The 22,067-nt window shown below is 46.3% G+C and overlaps 1 protein-coding gene across 1 annotated transcript in view; it reads right to left on the reverse strand.

The window, feature by feature from the left end:
* The window catches only part of TP53I11 (tumor protein p53 inducible protein 11), a 46,830-nt gene that overhangs the window by 18,247 nt on the left and 6,516 nt on the right, over positions 1-22,067 (reverse strand). The gene's annotated exons all lie outside the window — the stretch shown is intronic.

Genomic DNA, 22,067 nt, shown 5'->3' on the forward strand with positions numbered 1-22,067 from the left:
TGGCTGCTCCAATTAAACCTCTGCTCTGTGTGCTTTTATCTTCCTAATTATAGTGGGTGGAAGAGCTTTGTTATCAGCTGGGAGCCTGTCTTCTCTCCAGATGACAGAAGGAGGGGGAGCCCAGCCAATCCAAAACCTTCTGTTGGACTAGCTGGTACTAAGTGCTCTTAAAGAGAGGCTGCCTGCCGCTTCACTCATCTGACCCCTCTGGACTGATCATGCATAGACCACATTAGCAAGGTCCTGGGTATATCAGTCTCCTCTGAGATCTCACCATGAGGGCTGATGGCATAAATGAAGGACTTTCTGTGATTTCTGAGGGGATCCCAGTGAGACAATCTGTAAAGAGGATGGTAATGCAGAAAGCAGGGGTGCCTGAGCTTTAAGTGTCCATGGGGAGATGTGAGACAGCTCTGGCAATGTGACAGAGACCCTAGGACTTAACTTGTATCAGAGAGCAGATAAGTGTTCAGCTACCCTCATCTTTAACAGACGTGTAAGGTAAAGTCTATAGGGGCTAAAGGTCCCAGGATGCAGTGCTCCATCTGGGTCTGTGTAGCACTGCATGCTAGGATGGATGGTATCTTCCAGCTGTTCTTCTATATTAAAAATGAGGACAGCCCTGAAAAACTACAGGGGTGCATTTGGCCTGTGAGCCTCACTTAGTCCATCCCGATATAAAGTGATGTCCGAGGCAGACTGAAATCAGGAGTTTAGCATCTTCTCACAACATTTCCCAACCTAGAGGACATTAAATTACTCTAGGGGAGCAGTTGGGTGTGAAGAAAGCTGTGCGGCCCCCTTTATTTACTTGCAGCATGGGGCAAATGGCAAGTAGCTCCTTGACAGTCATTCACCTTCCCCTCCTGCTTCTGCAGCGGGTCCTAATGTAGCCCATCCTTGGGAGCAACTCATGTGTAAAGGGCCACTGTACACCAATCTTCTTTCCTTGGTTGAACTGAGTCCCACAGGCGCACAGTCCCATAAAACACTAGAGACATTAAACCCCCCCCCCCCCCAAAAAAAAAAAAAAAATCAAGATTGGGAGAGAGTCACACAGACGGCAAGGGCTGCTCCAACTGAAGATTGCTTGGCACCTTCAGATCAGACAGACCCTGTCTTGCGTTCCTTCATTCCCTCTTGGCTTGGTCTAAAAACCAAATTTTTTTTCCTGAGCAGGCATGGGACGCTAATCTGGCAAGTCCCTCGCTCAGGCCAGATTTTCCCATAGCGGTTCCATGCACGTGGACTCTGTGCTAGGGTATGTCTACACTGCAGCTGGGAGGTATGGTTCCCAGAGTGGTTAGACAGACGTGCTAGCTTGAGCACAGCTAGCATGCTAAAAACAGCAGCGTGGCTATGCAGGCCCGGGTGTCGGCTCAAGCTAGCCGCCCAAGTATGTACCCGGGGGTCAGGTGGGTTTGGACTCTGCCAGCTAGCCCAAGCGGCCACAACCACACTGCTCTTTTAAGTGTGTTAGCTTCAGCAAAGCTAGTGTCTGTCTACCCCTGTTGGGACCTGTTGTGGAGACAGAACCCTAGTGTCAAAAAGGGACAGGGCTTGGGATGAAATGTGTTAGCTGAGGGAAGCTATTCTGGTGTGAGGTGTGGAGAAAGCACTTCAATTGTTTTCACTGCATGTTAAGCACAGAGTAAGCATTCACTGGGTAAGTTAGCACAGTAACATGATCATGCTATTGCAGGTTGTCATGGCCTACAACGGTGCTGGTGCTGTATCTGGCCATGACAAGCAGTATACAGCACCACAGCTCACTGGGCTGCTCCATGCTTTATAGAGTCAAAGGGGTTTGCTCAGTTCAGCCCAAAGCTGCACCAAGATTCAAGTACCTTCATACGGCCAGGTGGCTGTACATGGATGCAGGAGTTTGTTAGTGGCCATTGATAGGGTTACCATACTTAACAAATAAAAGGAGGACCCTCCATGGGGTCCTGGCCCCACCCATTTCCCACCCCCACCCAACTCCACCCCTTCCCCGCCCCAACCCTGCCCTAACTCCGCCCCCTCCTCCCTCCCACTCCCAGCCACGCGGAAAGGGCTGCCCGAGCGCTACTGGCTTCACGGTTTGCCAGGCAGCCTCCAGACCCTGCACCCCCGGCCAGCGCTTCCCCAGCGCAGCTGGAGCCTGGGAGGGGAAGCGCCCAGCCGGGGGCGCAGGGTCTGGAGGCTGCCCGGCAAACCGTTAAGCCAGTAGCACTTGGGCTTCGGGCAGCCCCCATGCCTCCAGACCCTGCGCACCCGGCCAGGCACTTCCCCTCCCGGGCTCTGGCGGCGCAGGGTCCAGAGGCATGGGGGCTGCCCAAAGCCCGTAGCGCTCGGCTCTTAAACAGAGCCGAAGAGTTGGGGAGGAGCAGAGCAACTGCGGCCGGAGGCTCTGCTCCTCCCCTGACTCTTCAGCTCTGTTTAAGAGCCGAGCTGCCCGAGCGCTACCGGCTTCGGGGGGGGGGAGTGCCCGGCCGGCAGCTGGGGTCCGGAGGCAAGGGGGCTGCCTGAAGCCCATAGCGCTCGGCTCTTAAACAGAGCCGAAGAGTCAGGGGAGGAGCAGAGCCGCCGCGGGAGGGGAAGTGCCTGGCCGGCATTTTCCCAGACAGGTTCGGCTTTTTGGCAATTCCCCCCAGACGGGGGTTTGACTGCCGAAAAGCCGGACATGTCCGGGAAAAAACGGATGTATGGTAACCCTACCATTGAGCCGTTTTACACATCTCCAGTGTTTGAACCTAGAGAAACTGACCTGCAAGCAGGAAGCTGAGCAAAGGTAGATTGATAGCCCCTGGACTGGAAGTGGACTTATGGAAGGGATTGGAGGACCATCATGTCTTGATTGTGGCAATTGTCAGTGTCACCTCAGGGGAGCAGTACACACTAAACAGCTACCTGGGGGTCTGCCCTAGAGCTCAGCAAGTGGTGGTTACCTTGCCATATAGCACTGCTGGCATACAGATGTGGGAATGCAGATCATATTAAGGGGAAACCCGTGGCTGAGCCTGAGCTAAGCGTGTAGTGAAGAAAGCCATCAGCTGAATAGTATTCTCTAGCAAGGCCTATGCTGGTGTCAGAACAAGAGCGGACACTGTTGCTCTGGTCTCTGAATTTCCTAAGATTGCCAACTATTTCCATGACACAAACCCACAGGATCTTAGGACAAATGTCATGGCCAACTCCTGTACTCAAAGGAATTACTGAAATGGCTCTGACCAGACTCTTAGAATTCTTTCCATCTAAACAGTTCTGCTGTTTATTTTCTTGCAAAAGAAGTGTCTGGAAAAGTACAATCCAAGGTTTTTGAGTTGTTTACTTGAGTCCAGCTCCCTTCCATCATCCTTGGAAATAGCTGCAGCACAGCCAACTGCAGCTGCCAGAACCTACAGAGATTTAGCTAGTGAGGAGATGGATATGGGAATAAGGATGCAGCCCCTTTTCCACACTGGAGCTAGGGCCGGCTCCAGGGTTTTGGCCACCCCACGCAGCCAAAAAAGAAAATAAAAATAAAAAGCCGCGATCGCGATCGGCGGCGGCAATTCGGCGGAAGGTCCTTTGCTCGGAGTGGGAGTGAGGGACCGTCCACCGAATTGCCGCTGAATAGCTGGACGTGCCACCCCTCTCCCGAGTGGCCGCCCCAAGCACCTGCTTGGCAAGCTGGTGCCTGGAGCCAGCCCTGACTGGAGCACAAGCCAGGCAGGTTAAAGCTAGAGACTAGGGAAGCAGTTCGGAGCAATTAACTCAGATTTTGCCCCCATATCAGATGCAAATTTTCCACACAAAATCCGAACTAAATCTGTGCCCAAAACTTGAGCTGACCCCAAAACCTCAAGTCTGACCCCAAACTAGTCCCCCAAAATCAAAGCCAAGGCTCCAGAAAGCTTGGCAAACATTTTTATTGTTCCCTCCCCCACACAGTTTCTGCTACCTCTACTTCCTGGCTGGACACTGAAGCACAATAGTTTGCTCCCATGGATTTCCACACTGGCTGGAATCAGGAAGCACCCGAGATTCCATTGGAATGCCGGTTATCATGCTAGTCCTCTTTTCTGATCAAAGGTACTTGGCTCAGGCTAAAAGTGTCTGGGCTGTCAGATGCTTCTCTTGCCCAAGGGGAAATCTCAGGGCTGTTCAATGTTCATTCAGTGATGGATGAAATGAGGCAGGGAGAGAAAGCAAGAGACTGAATGAGAAAGTCAAGACTCAGGGTTGTGGCTGACTCGTGAAGAGCAACCACACATGGACTGGCTCAGTCTGAAGTGTCCCATGTTACTGGGGCTAAAGCCTGAATCTTCACTTGACTTCTCCCTAAAACCTTCCCTCATAGTACTTGTCTGACAAGGCCAAACTGCCTCCTGGAAGGAAGAATGAGGCCATGGCTTATTGAGGATGGGCTGGATGCCAGAATCACTGGCACTGAACATTAATGTTAACAGCCATTAATTAGTAAGTGCCTAATTCCAGCTCCCCAAAGCAAAAGGAATCCAGAGTTGTGGTTTCTGCTCTGGGCCCCATTGCCCTTAGGATATGGCTGGGAATAGCAGAGAAAAGAGTCAGGCAGAGCCCTATGGCCCAGCCTCTGAAACTGGGTCTTGCTCTCCTCTGCAGAAGCAGAGTTGCACATTTAGTTGCAGGGCTGGAATATTCATCTCCTTCAATGTTTCCTGGGGGGGGGGGGAGAAAAGTGTGGAAACTTGCTAAGAGACTATACCTGCCACAAGGAGAGGAATTGATCCTAAGTAGCAGCATCCCCTGGCTTCCAAACTGGGGCTCATTGGTTGTAGTGGGGGAAGGGATACATGGCTTGGGAGATTCACTCCACACAGCATCTCACCATACCACACTGGGGATATATCAAAGAAATAATGCTGATCCTTCCTCCTGCTCTATTCTTCTTTCAGGCCAGAGGCTTCTGGTTTGTATTTTTATTTTTAATAAAGTGAGGGAGGATATTTGTCACCACGTTGCCTCCAGGGGGTAACGGACAAGTCAGAGAAAGGAAGGGTGGTAGGACTACAATGGCCCAGGGGACTGAACATGTGATACGGAGCCTTTTGTCTCTCTAGAGCACCAGTTCCACTCTGACCAAAGGCCAACTGGGACCAAAATTCACTCCCATCTGATGGCTGATCAATGGCCTCTGTGAAATGAGTTGCTGGGTCTCAGTCCAATTCTTAGTGGATGGCCTTGGCTACACTTGGCAATTTGCAGCGTGCGCGAGTGTAGTCGTGCCGCCAGCGCTGAGAGAGCTCTCTTGCAGTGCTGCGAGAGCTCCACCTCTCCGAGGGGAATAGCTTGCAGCGCTGCACTCGCTGCACTCGGGGGGTGGGGGGGGCATTTTCACACCCCTGAGTGCAGCAAGTTGCAGCGCTGTACAGCGCCAGTGTAGCCAAGGCTAATGTTTGCTCACATCAGCCTTAGTATTACCCTGAGGCTGCTCTAAGGTATGCCAGGGACTGGCCAAATGCCAAGACAACACTAGAGTGGGCAGGTGGAATGTAAAGGTTACTTCAGGCCAGTTGTGTGCCTAGACCCCAAACACAGCTTTGGTCCTGTACCTCATGATCCTTATCTGGAAAAAATTTCCACCTCTCAGAGGTGATGTGAGGAGTGTGTGTGTGAGAGAGAGACACTGCAACGGCTGCTCCAATTGAAGATTGCTTAGCACCTTCTCAGATCAGACTTGATCAGCTGGCAAGAGCAAACAGGACAAATGGCTTTTTTTTTTTTTTTTTTTTTTAAAACCACACACAAAAGTGGGGTGTGGAGGAATGAGCAGGGGGGGTGAATGGCAATGCCAGCTCCACCATGGGGGGAGGGGGGAGAAGGCAGGGCTCCAGCGAGCAGCAATGTCAGCCCCATGAGGGGATGGGGGGCGGGGAGGGGGAAGAGAATGCTTGGATGAGCAGCTCGGGCCAGCCCCACAGTGTGTCCTGTTTTGCCTTTGGGAAAGATGGTCACCCTAGTCTAATGCCACCCCTGCACTCCTCTTGCCTGCTCTACTTCTTCCTCCCAGCATTCACTCAGCCAAGCTCTGGAACTGAAGAGGCAAATCTATTAGGAAGGAGAATGAAGCTTGAATATGTGAGGGTCTTGGAAGCCAAATCTGTACTCAGACCACACAGGCTTGGAGGGTGTATATTGAATGATGTAGTGATAAGAAGTGCCAGATTGATAGCTAAAGTCCTCTGTTTAGCCACAGAATAGGTACACATCAGGCAGCAGCAGGACAAACTTCCCCCTTAAACCCAAACACAGTCAGTCATTCTCCCTCCCCCTAAGCCCCCAGGCATTACTGGGAAGGCACAATTCTAGGAATGAGAGGGACATTGAGTTACAAGGCGCATTCAGCCTTGACCTAATGAAACCATCAAGTACTGAGGTAACGCCAGGACATCTGGGGCCTCCTTGGTCCTGCTACATTGCCTTCATGTCCCTTTGTCTCAGCAGCATGTCCAAGTCAGTTCCAAAATCCCCCTCTCCCTCTGCATGAGCCCACCACATCTCCCAGAGCTCATTCATAGCACTATTAGAAAGGCTGCAGAGCTTCCCATGCCCCGTTTTCCCACAAGACCCCCACAGTAACACCTCCCCAATGTTACCCACGTATCTCATAACATTTCCACTAAGGACTACAATGACATGACATGCATTTGAGCCAGGATCTCTAGAGGAGCATTATTAATCCATCTTGTCCCCAATTTCTCCTATCTGGCATACCCGGGCTGGGCAAAGCAGGATTTTTATCTGGATCTGGTGTTGGCAAATCAGCATGGGAAATCCCAACACAGTGAACATCCCATTAGTAAAAGGCTGCCTGGGAACTGCTGCATGCTCATTATGCGCTTTTATAAAGCACTTGACAAATATTAACTAATTAATCCTCAGCGCACCCCCTGGAGGTAAGTACTTCTTATCCCATTTTACAGATGGGGAAACTGAAGCATAGAGAAGCAAAGTTACTTGCTTTAAGGTCACACACTGAGTCAGAGCTAGAGCTGAAATTAAAACTAAGGTGTACTGACTCCTAGCCCTATGGTCAGTCCACTAGACCCTGGACCATATGCTTTGTGTTTCTACTTGCCTTTACCATTTGTGCACTAAATCTTCACTCAGCCCATCTGAAGCATCTCAACGGCATGATAAAAGCTTCCCTGACACAGCAAAGGAATATAAAAGATGCCCAAATGCAAAGCCATTTCTCCCTGGTACAAAGCCAACACTGCATTCTGTCTACAAATAGCTCAAAGGGAAGAACAGACAACCCCCCTTTTATTTCTTTGAGGGCTAACAACATCATGTTGCCATTGGAAGGTAGATCAGCTTCATTTTTATTTTAAGCTGGGGAACTGGATGAATCAGGAGAATGGAATATGGATCTTTTTAGCTTCTAGGTTGTCAGTGAAGAACTGACTCATCAGCAGTCACCAAGTTGTCAGGTGGCTGCTCAGTGGCCTCTGTGAATCGAGTTTGGTAGTCTCAGTCTGATACCTATGGGACAGCAAAAGAGGGTCCTGTGGCACCTTTAAGACTAACAGAAGTATTGGAGCATAAGCTTTTGTGGGTGAATGCCCACTTCAATTCACCAATTCACCCATGAAAGCTTATGCTCCAATACTTCTGTTAGTCTTACAGATTCAGACTAACACGGCTACCCCTCTGATACTAGGGGACAGGTTTCTCTGTCCCAAGGAGCACTACCTGGTCCCCTTGTTGACGGTCTCAGCGAAGGGGCCAGGAGTCTGAACTCTGTTCTCAGTGCTCGAGAGGGCCCTTCTCCAGTGTGCTATTTTCATTTGATACACTTCAGCTAGTCTCTTTCAAAGATTCTGCAATGGGCACGCTTCTGGTACCTGGATACCATGGTGATGGGCAGATTAGACAGATTGATGAGATAATGGAGAGACAGATCTGTCACAAACATGTTGGAATTAGTATTTCAGAACTACAGGCTATGTGATCATTTCTTTTTCATTGTGATTTACTGTCTTAGAGGTACTCCCAGGTCCTTCGTCAGGGATCAGCCTCAACACACCTAAGTCAACTGCCTACCATCTCTATACAAAGAAAGCTACCATATGGCATTCCCACTCATGGCGAGGGAACATGGATGGGGATAGAGAGATTTCCTCAATCTGTAATGAAGATGCGCAAGGTAGATTCTCCCAAATGGTGCAATCACACCCTGCACAGCAGCTGTATTATACTTGGCTCACATAAATGGGACCAACGCCCACAGCTTTTCTTTTGCTGCCTCTTCTTGTAAGGCCTCACAGACAGTAATTAACTTGTCCAGCTCCTCCGCTGCCGTTCCCAGACTCTGGCTGTCCCTTCTCTAGTGTACAGCAACCATGGGAATTGCCAAGTTTAGGGCAGGTTGCTCTACACACTGAAGGCTAATTAGCATGGCTATGCTGGCTTCAAAAAGGGACCAAGTGGGCTTGGAAGCACAGGGTGACCAAAGGCAAGTTTGGGGGAGAGGTGCAGGATTAGGGTTTATTATACGCTAATAACAAGATGTATTGTAAAGAGGAAAGGGGATGGATGGATCACTGATAACTGTCCTGCTCTGTTCATTCCCTCTAAAACACTTGGCATTGGCACCAGTCAGAAAAATGGATACTGGCCTGACCCACTGTGGCTGTTCTTATCATTAAGAAGATTTTAGGCCACAGCAAACATGTGTCAGGTATTTATATGTTCCCCCCCAACCCCTTTACCATATTACTTGAGTGCCTCACAGTCGTTCGTGTATTTATCCTCACAGCATCCCTAGGAGATAGCACTTCCCTATTCTATCATTTTACAGACAGGGAACTGAGGCAGAGACACTACATGCCTTTCCCACACTCACACAGGAAGTGGATTTGGGTCTCCTAAACCCCAGGCTCATGCCCTAACCACCATCTCTCTCCGGCATGGCAATCCACTGGAGATGCCAGAGAAACAGTCAGTCCCAAATCCCCACTCTGATTTGAGCTAACCCCTCTCCCTAGTTTCTTTGGCTGGATCTTCACTGCAAAAAAGGTTTGTTGGGGGGTGGGTGGGGGGGTTGATTTTACAGCAGGGTGGCTAATGTAGGCTGGCGATCCCACCTTAAAATCCTAGTGGAGACAAGGCCTGGGTTGTTTTTACCATATGGTAGTGAGGTGAACTCAGCACTCTACCTCTGCCTAGTTTACATAGCAGTGAAATTACAGGACTGTGTTGCCACTAAGAGTTACAATGGGATAGCCAATCTGCACTAGTTATCCCCGGGTAGAGCAGCACCTTTTTTAGGAAAAGACGACAAACCTTAAGTGGCAACTTAAATATGCTGCAGTGGATGGGACTGAGATCTGAGCTGAGGTTTCCCTCCTATCTATTGAGTGCTCTGCCTTCAGCAAACCAAGCCAGGGGATCACTTACTATGCACCCCCACAGGTGTGCCTTGTGGCCCAGTTGCAGCACATGGAACAGCACACTGTGGACAATTATGTAGCTGTTCCTGGGATTCATGCTTTTTTAACTGCATACCCTGGATAAGAGGGGCCACTCTTTCCAAGCTGTCTCTGCAGGCGAGCATGTCCCAGATAGGGTGACCAGACAGCAAGTGTGAAAAATCAGGACGGGGGCGAGGGGGTAATAGGAGCCTATATAAGAAAGACCCAAAAATTGGGACTGTCCCTATAAAATCAATAAAGAGTCCTGTGGCACCTTATAGACCAACAGATAGCTGTATTGGAGCATAAGCTTTCAGGACGTCTGGTCACCCTAGTCCCAGAGGTCTAGAGAAATGAAATCAGATCCAGTTTGAACAGGACCAGTCTTTAGGGGTGGGGGAAATAACTAACTCTCAAACATTACAGGACTCTATAGTGTGACTGCAGTGGTAGTACAGGTTCAGTCTGCAATTCACATATAGCAAGAGAACTGGAGACACAGCATTTCTCTTCTGTATCACAGGCCGGGCATATGGCATTCTTCTCCCACAGTGACAACAGGCCTTTGAATGGAGGAAGGAACCAGCATGATACAGTCAAGAATCTCTCGTGCCAGAGAGTCAAGGTGGGTGAGGTAATGTCTTATTGGACCAACTTCTGTTGGTGAGGGAGACAGACTTTCCAGCTACACAGAGCTCTTCTTCAGGCCCTGCCAGAATGTCATTCCCCACAGTGGTGTAGGCCAAGGGTTCTCAAACTTCATTGCACCACAACTACCTTTGACAACAAAAATTACTATAGGACCCCAGGAGGAGGGAACAAAGCTGAAGCCGGAGCCCTGCCACACCAGACGCAGCTCAAGGGGCTTCAGCCCTGGGTGGGGCAGGGCCTGTAGCCTGAGCCCCACCACCCATGGTGGAAGGCCTTGGGCTCTGGTGGGTGGTGGGGCTTGGACTTCAGCTTTGGCCCCAGGAAGTGGGGCTTGGGCTTTGGCCCCGAACCCTAGCAAGTCTGACACCAGCCCTGGCAACCCCATTAAAACAGGATCGTGACCCACTTTGGGGACCTGACCCAGAGTTTGAGAAGCGCTGGTGCAGGCAGTACTGTGTACAATGGGTGACTCACAGGGAGAGAACTGGAATGGTTTGTGTCTTTTCTAAGAGCATACTGGAAGAAGCTGCTAGTTAAATCCCAATAAGGAGAGTGATGGGTCTTCATTCTTTGGCGTGCTTTGTAAGAGGAAGCTCCTCTTAAGGCACAATCTGGTGGGCATCAAGTCAAACTTTCATTGGGGCTCAAGCAGCACAAAGTAACAGCTAGCATGGAGCCCTGTTATTGTCAGGTAAGCACTAGAGGGTCTGTATAAAGTAGGAACTGTTGTCATCTCTCCAAGAAGTTTTAGAAAAATAAAATGTAAGGTGCTTCTCCTCACTTCTGAAGTCACCTCTCCTCTCCCCTTACACCCTGCTTTCCATGCAGCCTCCTAGCTATGATTTCAGCCAGCACTCAGCACCCGGACACACCGTTCCCTGCACAACTTGCACTCTTACCTAACATCCCTTCTCCCCCACACACCACCCATGCTCCCCACAGATCCTTTGCTCTACCTGCTTTCCTTGCACTCCTTTCACTCCCCACAGAGTCTTTCCTGTGCTCATGCTCCCCAGTAGAGTTACTGGGTCATTTGCACAGGTCATCGCTTTATAATTTGCTGCAAAAAAATCCCCTACAGGAGGAAAGCAGTAGAAAAAATGAATGCATCATCATTGCTATTATTAGCAAAGCCAATGCACACCCCCATCGCCTTAGAAAAAGCGCAGGGGAACTTTGCAGAGACAGTGCTGTAGTGAGGTTGCCCTAATTTGCACACTTGTTGCAAGGGGCCTTAGGAGGTGCAAAATTGCTGGGGCACAGAACCACCCAACTACTCCCCCTCCTAGCATTCTTCCTGAATGCCCCCCCCCTCTCCTATGGGGCCATAGCCCAAGCAGGTATTGCCTTGTGTCTCCCTCCAAACAGCTGGGGGGGGGGGGGAGGGAGGAGAGAAGAAGAGAGAAAAGAGGAAGGAAGGAAAGTGAAAGCAATTAGAGGAATGGGGTTAGGGCTGGGGAACAAGATCAGGCCAAGAACACTGCAGAAATGGAAGGGGCATAGGGGGAATATAGGGAGAACATCCTATCTACACATCTCTAGCTGACATCAATTTCAGGCTGTGAAAGGGTTTTGAGAGAGAAATTCAATTTTTAAAAAGCCATGGGAAGGAATTTCCCCACAGAATACAAATCCCCAACAGTCTGTCCTGGCACTTACTGGAAAAGATTGCCAAAGCCCCAAGTTCAGGGAGTCACCTCCTTTTTCTCTAGAGGGGAAGCTATTTGATCGCAATGTTATTGCTTGCTTGCCTGTTTGTAGTCTTGCTCCCTTAACTCCAAGCTGGGTATTTCAAATCCCTTTTCCTTGTTGCAGCAGCTGGGAGATGCGTCCTGGCTCAGGGATTTGATCTTCCAGGGGTTTCAGCTTTCTTATGAGGAGAGCCAGGAAGTTTCCTTCTGATTCTTTCTTACACTTCGCATGAAAAACTTTTCAACTTCTGATTTGTTTTTTTTTCCCCCCTTCAAAAAAGGTGTTTAGTTTCCCCAATAGGAGTTAAAAAGCTGTCAATTTTATTAGTGTCCTTAAATATGAGCTATAATTAAACACAGCACCCACGCTGCTACATGGCTGATAATTGCCACCTGCAATGATGTGACAAGCCTTCCAAAGATAGGAAAGGCATCTGTGTCCTATCTTGAATAAACACTTTGTTGCATCTTATATCAGCTTTGCTGAACATGGTATGTGGCACACTGCACATGCTGTGTCATAGGTTGCAAGTGCTCTACCACATACACACATGCAGTCACATAACACATGTTGTCCAGACATTTCATACAGTTTAGTCAGTGTGTACATTTTGCCACATCTTACTCATGCTGACACACACCATGACACATTAGTAATGCTCAGTCACGCCTGACAATATACATGCACATGCTTATATGCATGCAATCACATACACCATACATGCTCTGCCACAATAACTTGCTTTTCAGAAAGATTGCCTGACTGCCCCTTGCTACGGCCGAGTGTTTTAACTGTTTTATAAAGTACGCAAGATGCAGTCTGCCAATTCAGCAGCTCCAATTTCTAAGCATTATTTTCATAAGACACTCAATTCTCTTCCATTTCTTCCTCCGATAACATGGTACCTCTTAGCACCGAGCTCACTGCAGCAATCCATCAGCAAGGAACTACTGTAGATCTGATGAGTCAAACTGCATTGCCAGTTTCAAAGTAGCTCTAGAATCTGGAGCATCACTTTAATAATTGATTGGACTGCCATGCCAAACAGCACAGGGATAACTGCCTCTCTTGATCCATCAGGCTTGGACTGGGAACTCATATATGGACTGTAAGTCTCCAGAGTTGCTAACAGACGATGATATGGAGAGACAGGTGGGATACAAGCTTCCCTCATGCAAAAATGCATTTAAAATGTACTTCTCTCCAGATACACTGAGTGGTAATTAGATGACTCCGGTGTCATTAGCAGAATGCTCCAAGCAACAGTGTTCCCCAGGGCACTAGGGAGGGGAGGAAGAGGGGAAAAAATATAATGGAATTTTCACTGCACATGCTCTTCTCCTTTAAGAGCACTAAAAGAGCATGGGATGTGTTCCTCTTTCATTGGTTTCCCACCTAGCCCTGCTGTGTGTTCCTAGAGTACATTCCTGGAATCTCAATAGAAAACTCCTGCAGGACAGGTGATATGTTAAGTAACATCACACACAAAGCACCACACGTCTTACAGGATAAGAAGATTTTTAAAAGGGCCAGGACTGTAATCCATCAAAATTCACTGAGAGGGTCCTTTCAGTTCTGCAGAAGAATCGAATATTGTCCAACATTTTGTGGTTTCTCACTTGAGGGAATACATAGGGTCAAATTCAAAGGAATAGCAGGGCAAGATACCCATCACAGGTATCTTTAAGGAGAGTTGGGCTCAGCCTCACCTGTGATAGATCAGCTACACTCCCATCTTCCCAAACTGATCCTGACCAGCTGAGGATTAGATGGTCTGGATCAATTATTGGGTGCAGCTGGGAAGGAGTTGGGTGATGTCCCTAAAAGGCTGGGAGAACTGACTGGCCTTGAAAGGAGAGGCTAGTTAGAGAGAAGAAGAGGCAGACAGAGATACAGTCTAGGGGAAGAAGCCTTGAAGATCAGTAGGCTGGGAGGCAGGGCTTTGTAGAAAATGGGGAAGAATTCTGCAGACAACTGAGCCCAGGAAGGGTAGTAGAATTGGTTTCCTTGTTTTGGACTTTGGGAGAGAGACACACTTAAGAAGAGCCCAGGTGGACTGGAAGACCTTGTGTTTGTTACCTTTAACTTGTCCAAAAGTAATGATGTCAAACATTAGTTCTACCACCTTCTAGCATACCCAACAAGCAACATGGCTGGAAGACCAAGTCGCCCTTCCTGGCCACTAAGGCTTGAAGGTGGAATGGGGTGCAGTTGCTGCAGTAGCAGGTATTGCCTGAGAGGAGGATTCCAGAATGGTGAGTCCTGTCACAATAACCTTCTAAAAAATTAGATAGAAAAAGTCTGAAACAGGGTATTAACAGTATTGTAGCTGTTTGGGTCATTATTGGAAAAGGTTGAGAATCATTTTACGATTAGTAGCCTCAAACCTCATTTGCTTTTGCCTTCTGTGACCTGAAAACAATCCAGTTTTCTTTCTTGAATTTATATCCCAGAATCCTTTATGCCCCATTTCCTAGAGTACTTTGTAGTGTTTCAATTAAAAAGAGTGCAGAGGGCTCAGTTCATTGAGCCATATGTGATAAGTCTGCATATTCACTGCATATACAAATTGATAATTTCACAAAGTATAATTGATGCAGTCTTATGAAGTTTTGACTAGTATATCCAGCTATAGCCAGAGTCTAATTATCACTGGCTTGCAACATTCAGAAAGCTTTCTGATTGTGAAGGAAGGCTAGAAAAAAAAAAAAAAAACTCTGATCTACCCTGGGGTCATGACCAACACTGAGAACAGTTGCTTTAGAATACTGTAGTGTCACTTAAGGGTATTCTCAGGTTCACACTCTTTAAATGTGTCATTCTCCCATTTTTCTACCTCTAAATGGAAAGAGCCCTAGTGATATTTACAAAGGCTTGCCACTTCATAAACATTGAATTGTGATCATCACTCTCCCATGTGTGGCCAAGTGTGTGTTCTGGCCCCAAAAAATTGGGTAGCGGGAGTAAGAGTTTAACCAAAATGTTAAGTGTCAAGCTTGGTTGCCCTTTTAGGCCTCAAAGCCACAGGTCCATAGTGATTTTGCATTCCATCACTTAAAGGCTCTCAACCTTTCTAGTCTACTGTACCCTTTCTGGAGTCTGATTGGTCTTGCATACTGCCACATTTCACCTGACTTAAGCTACTTGCTTACAAAATCAGACAAATATAAGTGTCACAGCACACTACTGAAAAATTGCTCTCTCATTTTTACCATACAAAATAAATTGATTGGGATATAAATCCTGTATTTGTATTTCAGTGTATTGTATATAGAGCAGTATAAACAAGTCATCGTTTGTATGAAATTTTAGTTTGTAATGACTTTGCTAGTGCTTTTTATGTAGCCTGTTGTAAAACTAGGCAAATATCTAGACAAGTTGATGTAAATCCTGGAAGACCTCTGAGTACCTACCCCCAGGGGCACACATACCCCTGGTTGAGAACTACTGACTTAAAAGTCCTAGCCAGATGTCCAGCAGCCTTGTGGCTTATCCCACTGTTGAGCGGAAAATACCCCCTTCAATGAAATAAAATTTTGTAGCCTTAATAGGTCCTGAGATTAGACCTTAAAAAAATCATGTGTTATCCATCGGAAACTCACTTGTATTAATGAGGGTGCATCCATCCCAGATTAGTGTCAATAAAAATCATGTATAGGAGATGGCCCTCAGTCCCCTGGTTTGAATCCAAATCAAGCCTTTCCTTAAATTCAGGGGGTATTTGAATGTGGGGGTTTAATTCTGGCCCATTTCTAATTACACATCCTAGCATTTAGATGCTGTACTATGATGAAAGCATATTGGAGATTGTAAGCTGATATGGGCTGAATTGTGGCTATATAACTAAGAGTGATATCTATCCCCCGATATGGCCCCTCAGTGTGGAAGACTGACTGGCATCAGCTTTTTGTTCCTGGCCCTATTAATTTCTCTGCATGCCAGGTTGTGGCGTTTTTTTTTGGGGGGGGGGGGGAGGGGACGGACAGGGTGGTTGGTCACCTGCAGTGTGGTAACATGCTCTTACCTCCTCCCTAGACCACTCAACAGTATTAACCACCAGTCATCACTCAACTACAGTTCTGAGGCTGATCACTCCCTTGTGGCTTTTTATGCACAAACATGTCATTTATATATACACACACAGCTACCCTCCGCAAGCTGCTCTGTAGAAAGCAGTGTGGAGGCAGCAGACTGACAACTACTGTCTGAGGACTGGGACCAGAAGGTGTAACTCAGTTTCTCCTCCCCACCAAACACACCCACCCACATCACTGCACCTGGTCTGTAGCCTGTCCCCAGCTGGTGAAATCATCATCACATTTTTCTGACACCATCATGGTTTCTATGGCAACAGGCTGATGCTAGAAATGTCAGATTTGAAACTTGCTTGAGAGAGCCCAATGAGGGAGGATGGATTCCAGGATGGGGGGGGGGGGGGGGGGAGAGAGCACTTCAATAAATTCACAAGCTCAAGGAAGCAAAATGAAGTGAAACTATTTGAAAGCAGTTTCTAGTCTATCCTTTTATTTGGGTTCTATGGGGGATGGGGAAGGGAGAAGGGGACTCAGCAGAACATAGTCCTGCAATATCCAATAGATCAGCAGAGTGTGACATGCAGTCATACTCCCTGAGGCCTTTTGAATGGACTAGTATTTTTACAAAGACACACAGTGTTTAGTAGATAGAACAGGGCACTTGGAAACAGGAGACCTGGGTTCTATTTCTAGCTCTGCCATGGACTTGCCATGTGGCCATGGATAAAACACTTAGCCTCCCCATGCCTCAATTTCCTCACCTTTAAATTGGAGATAATGCTATTGATTTGGCTCCCATGGGTGCTGATAAGATTAAAGATCTAAAGTTCTTTGAGCTGTTCAGAGTTAGAGAATTGTGCCACAGTGGATTAATCATGTTATCTAGTTGATAGTTTGCTTATGGTATAATCAGTGCTTCAGAGGAAGGCTAAAAATCTCCACTGGAGTATCTGGCTAACTATACAATATTGATCAAAATCCAGGAAGTCCCTTCTGGTCTCTGACAACCAGCTTGTGCTCTGTAGCTGGAGATATGATGTCTCTTTACTTGCTACAGGCAGAAAGATCAGAAGTGAATAGACCTATGCAAATAACTGAGTTTTCAGTTCTTTGGCCATTCCAAAAATTATTTTGCTGAAACCTTTTCTTTTTAGGTTGACCTAAACAAATGAAATTCATGTCAAGTAAAATGAAAGAAATTCAAAACAATGTTTCAGATCTAAGTAAAACTGAAGTTAAGTGTTATTTTAAATTGGGGGAGGGAGTGATTTGTGTTGAAAGTGTCAAACAGGTTTTTTTAAATTTGTGGTTTTGACCAAAACAAATTTGAAAAAATGACATTCATGAAGTGTTTTGGCTGACTTGAATCTGCTTTTTTTGTGGAAAAAAGAGTTCCAGGCGAAAGATTTTGCCCAGCTCTAGATGTGATCTTGGAGTGCAAGTAGGAATAACTTCAATATGAAGTTCAGATATTAAAGAAGCTCTTTGAAAATTCCCTGCTGTCTGGATACCACCTATAGTTGCCATAAAACTAACCAGGCCATACATATGTCAGTGTGGTCATGTGAGACACATGGATGGCATAGTGCTGATAGGACCACAACTAACTCACTGGTGATATCAAAGTATTAGGTCTTTCCCATTCAGCTCTTGACAGTCAGTTTAGAGGTATCCACATAGCCTGTGATCATGGTAGTGCCCACTCAGCAGCTGATGCAAGACTGACTTTGCTTTTACTTGCTCTGCTAAATCAGGGACTATGCATGGTGTGTGCATGCACACCTGACAAGCTGTTAACTCTAGAATTATACACAGATCAAGGCTCTGGATTGAAATGTGACACAATCTTTTGATTTCATAACATGCATCAGCAGCAATGGGTATTCAGCACACAAGTACCTTTTTAGAACAGTGTTCATCAGGAAAAGGGAATAAATGGAAGGAACCTATATAGACTGAAAAGGGCAATGCTTCTTATACTGCCAGAGGAGTCTTCCCACACCTGCAAAAGGCTAATGCAAAATCCATATATGGAATAGTCAAGCATGTTCTTGGAGCAGTGTTTCAAATGTATATTGTTATTACTGCCCAGAAGCCTCAGACACGTTGGGGCCCTGCTGGCCCATTCACTATGTTCTAATGGATGATCCTTGCATCATTCATGCATTTGTCAATATGGATTCATACAGTGGGATAAAAAGTGGAATGGTCCTTTCTGTTCTACCAGATGTCAGTGTAGAACATGGCTCCTTAACAAGCCTTGTTTGTCCAAGTGTGGATGGAATTAGATGGCTAGATCTAAGGATTAAGATTAAAAAAAATGCAAGCCCAGATGGGGGGGGGGGGGGGAGAGAGAGAAGAGGGAAGATGTGGACTCATTCCCAGGTCTGTCTCCCTTTTCAGACCCCATGGCTAGCAACATCATGCTCACATCCAAAATGATTTGTGAGAATCTCCATACTTGACCAGAATTGCAGAGATCTCCCCACCCCACTCCTCATCAGTTAAGACATCTGAAGGTTTAAAGTTTTAGATGTGAGGAAAGGGATACATTACAGGAGAAGCCTCAGGTAAAGTGTGGCAATGACATGCACACTTGACTTGTCCTTAGGACACTAAAATGCCAATCACTGTGTCCTAAGGATGGCCCTTCTTCACAGGGATTCCAAGTGCCACCTGTTCCACATGAATGATAGAATCATCCTCAGAGAGCACTGTGGTATTGGAGGGGGATTCTCCAATGGATCTCTACTAGCACTGGAACTGACGGGTCATCAGACTCGAGCATAGCGGTGGGGGGAAGATGGAGGTTGCTAGATGCCTCTTACACATCAAGGGTTATTGGAGGCATCTTTCATGTTTCTGTGCCTGAAAACTCCACCTGCTGTGAACACAAAGGCATGAAGGAAGTAGTATCACCATACAGAAAACAAAATTCTTTATTGGCAGAATACTCCTCTTTCCAATCAGGAGAAATGGGAATCTCAGGGCATGTCTACACTACCGCTTACATTGATCTAACAAACATTGCTCAGGGGGGTGAAAAAGTCCCCCTCTCCCCCCCAAGCAACACCAGTGCCACCAACATGCTTCCACTTCTCATTGAGGTGGAGTAATTATGCCAACAGGAGAGCGCACTCTCTCATTGGCATACTGCATCTTCACCAGAAACGCCATAGACTTCAGTTAATCCTTCCCTTGCTACCTTTTCTGTGGCTTCAGATAGCATCAGCCCTGTGAGTCATGTTATCTGGGTTTTCCTCATCTAGCTCCACTTGCCAGGCACCAACAAAAAGGTGGCAATATAGTATTCGTTTGCTTTGTGCTGTAGCTGGTATGGTAACTTGATTTACTCAAGTATCAGGGGTAGCCATGTTAGTTTATAAGGTGCCATAGGACTGTCACTTTTTTACAGATCCAGACTAACAGACGTACTGGAGCATAAGCTTTCATGGGTGAATACCCACTTTGTCAGATGCATGTGGTGACCACGAAAGCTTATGCTCCAATATGTCTGTTAATCTATAAGGTGCCACAGGACTCCGTTGATTTACTAAGGACATTTTAGCTCAGCTATTTCATTCATATATCTGGATAAGATCAATCATTAACCAATCCTGATTCATCGGCACCAGCTGGGATGGGAGTCAAAGAAGGGGCTCATCAAATCTGACCCAGGATATGCTGTGCAACTGTGTAGTGCCAAGGTTCTATCCAGCACACTAGAATGTACACACAGCTGTGCAGATTGTGTTACTGTTGAGCATAGGAGAGTTGTATGTCCTACCTGAGCAATGTCCTAAACCCTATATTGTCATCACTTCCAGAGTCTCCACTTTCACTTCAAGTGCTAAGGCAAAGTCCTATTCCCTTTATCTTAAAGTTCTGAGTGACTATAGAGCTATTATTACATAGTCAGATTTTTTTTCCAAGTTTGTCCACCATATTAGGTGTGGCCCTTGAGTTCCTGGCAAACTTCCAATACAACCCTCAGCAGGGCAAAGTTTGTGTGTTCCTTTAAGCAGCATTTCCTATAGTAATTTCTGTTCCAGGTCACAAATATCCTGGACTTATTCTTTACTCACATTGCAAAGCCTGGGGATTTGCCAAGTAAATATCATCTGGCTCCTCGGGAATCAGCAACACAAGTTCCTGCACTTTTACTCTGGTCCCTGGGGAGGATAGTCAGAGCCTTGTAGTTCACTGGTGTACACTGTGTATTACCCTTCCGCTGCATGGCACGTAATTAAAGGGTGAGTGAAGGATATTCAAGCTCTCGCTAAGCCCTAGAACTCTGAAATAAACTTGTTTCATAACATACCATGCTCTCTGGAATGCCTTACTTTTTAGTGATTTGACTTGTCTATAACACCTTTCATCTTTAAGGACCCCCAGAACTCTTCACATTTAGAGCTGGACATTCCAATGCTGTAGATACAGTGGAATATGGCAACTTGTAATGCTGTTTGAGAATGCTACCTTACTTACATGCCCCCCTCACCCATTACTGTAGTAGATGAGTGCTTCACATTCTTTAATCCATTTATCCTCAACATCCCTGAAGTAGCTAATAGATTTTCAAGAACAGAGGGCACCATTATCACCTAGCCCAGGGGTTCGCAAAATGGTTACATGCAGTGTGAGAGCTGACAGCCTGGCCATGCATGGGGCCCCAAGCCCCCATTAAATTACCCTCCCCCCCATTTTTAGTTGGGGGGGCGGAGAAGAGGAGATCATTGCAGTCAGAGGCTTACTGTGTGAAAGGGATCACCAATACAAAATTTGAGAACCACTAACCTACTCTATAAACCTAGCCATAAAACTTTCCCAAAACAATGCCTAGAGCACAGCTTTCAGAAAAACCTCCAATTCAGATTTAAAAGCTGTCAGTGATGGAAAATCCACCACAACCCCTGGTAAATTGCTCCAGTGGCTAAATCACTCATGGTTATAATAATTCACTTTTTTCTAGTCTCCATTTATCTAGTTTAAACTTCCAGCCATTAGATCATGTTATACCTTCCTCTGCTAAATTTAAGATCCCCTTATTAAGTATTTGTTCCCCCTGTGGATACTTAGACTAATCAAGTGACCTCTTAACCTTCTCGGTTAGACTCAAAGAGCTCCATCTATTTTGCTCATCACCAAAAGGCATGTTTTCCTATCCACTAATCATTCTCATGGTTCTCCTCTGAGCCCTCTCCAATTTACCAATATTCTTCTTGAATTGTGGACACTAGAACTGGACACAGTATTCCAGCAGCAGTTGCACCAGTGCCAAATACAAAGGTAAAATAACCTCCATTTATGCATCCAAGGATCACATCAGCCCTTTTGACCAGTGTCTCACTGGGTGCTCACATTCAACTGATTCTCCACCAGCACTCCCAAATCTTTTCTAGAGTCACTGCTTCCCAGGATAGAGTCCCTCATTGTATAAGTATGGCCTACATTCTTTGTTCCTAGAAGTACACATTTAGCCATATTAAAATGTAACTTGCTTGGTAGACTGGGCACAAGTAAATGAGCCACAGCGCTCTGTATCTGTGAGCTGTCCTCATCATTCACCACTCCCCCAATTTTTGCATCAGCTGCAAATTTTAGCGATTGCTTTCTTCCATGTAGTTCAGCATTAAAGAGCATAGAGCACAAACCAGTCCCTACGGAACCCCACTAGAAATACATCTGCTTGATGAATCCCTGTATACAATTACATTGAGACCTATCAGTTAGTCGGCTTTTAATCCATTTATATACCATGTTAATTTTATATCATTTATTTTTAATCAAAATGTTGTATGGTATAAAGTCAAACACCTTACAGAAGTCTAACATCCACACTACCACCTTTATCAAACAATTTTTTTATTTTTTCTGAGATTACATTTGATAGGATCGGTTTTCCATAAGCCTGTTTTGACTGGCATTTACCTTCCTTTAATTCTTTATTAAAATGAGTCCCATATCAGCCTCTTCATTATCTTGCCAGGGATTGATGTCAGGCTGACAGGCCTAGGATTACCTAGGTCATCCCATTCACCCTTTTTAAATATTCATTGTGCCTCAGTTCCTTATCTGAGGATAAGTGACTGTCCTAAGGTTATCCTGGAAATCTGGGGCAGAGCTGAATGACCCCAAATGAATAGTGTAACCAACTGAATCTGCAGATGAATTTTGAGAAGCATGAAGTTCTGAGTCAAAAAATGTACCCGCTCCCTATAATCAAACAAAGCACAAGGGGAACTTTTAGTGACAGTAAATAGTCAAGGCC

This window comes from Malaclemys terrapin, chromosome 4 (assembly GCF_027887155.1).
Source record: "Malaclemys terrapin pileata isolate rMalTer1 chromosome 4, rMalTer1.hap1, whole genome shotgun sequence".
Lineage (NCBI taxonomy): Eukaryota > Metazoa > Chordata > Testudines > Emydidae > Malaclemys > Malaclemys terrapin.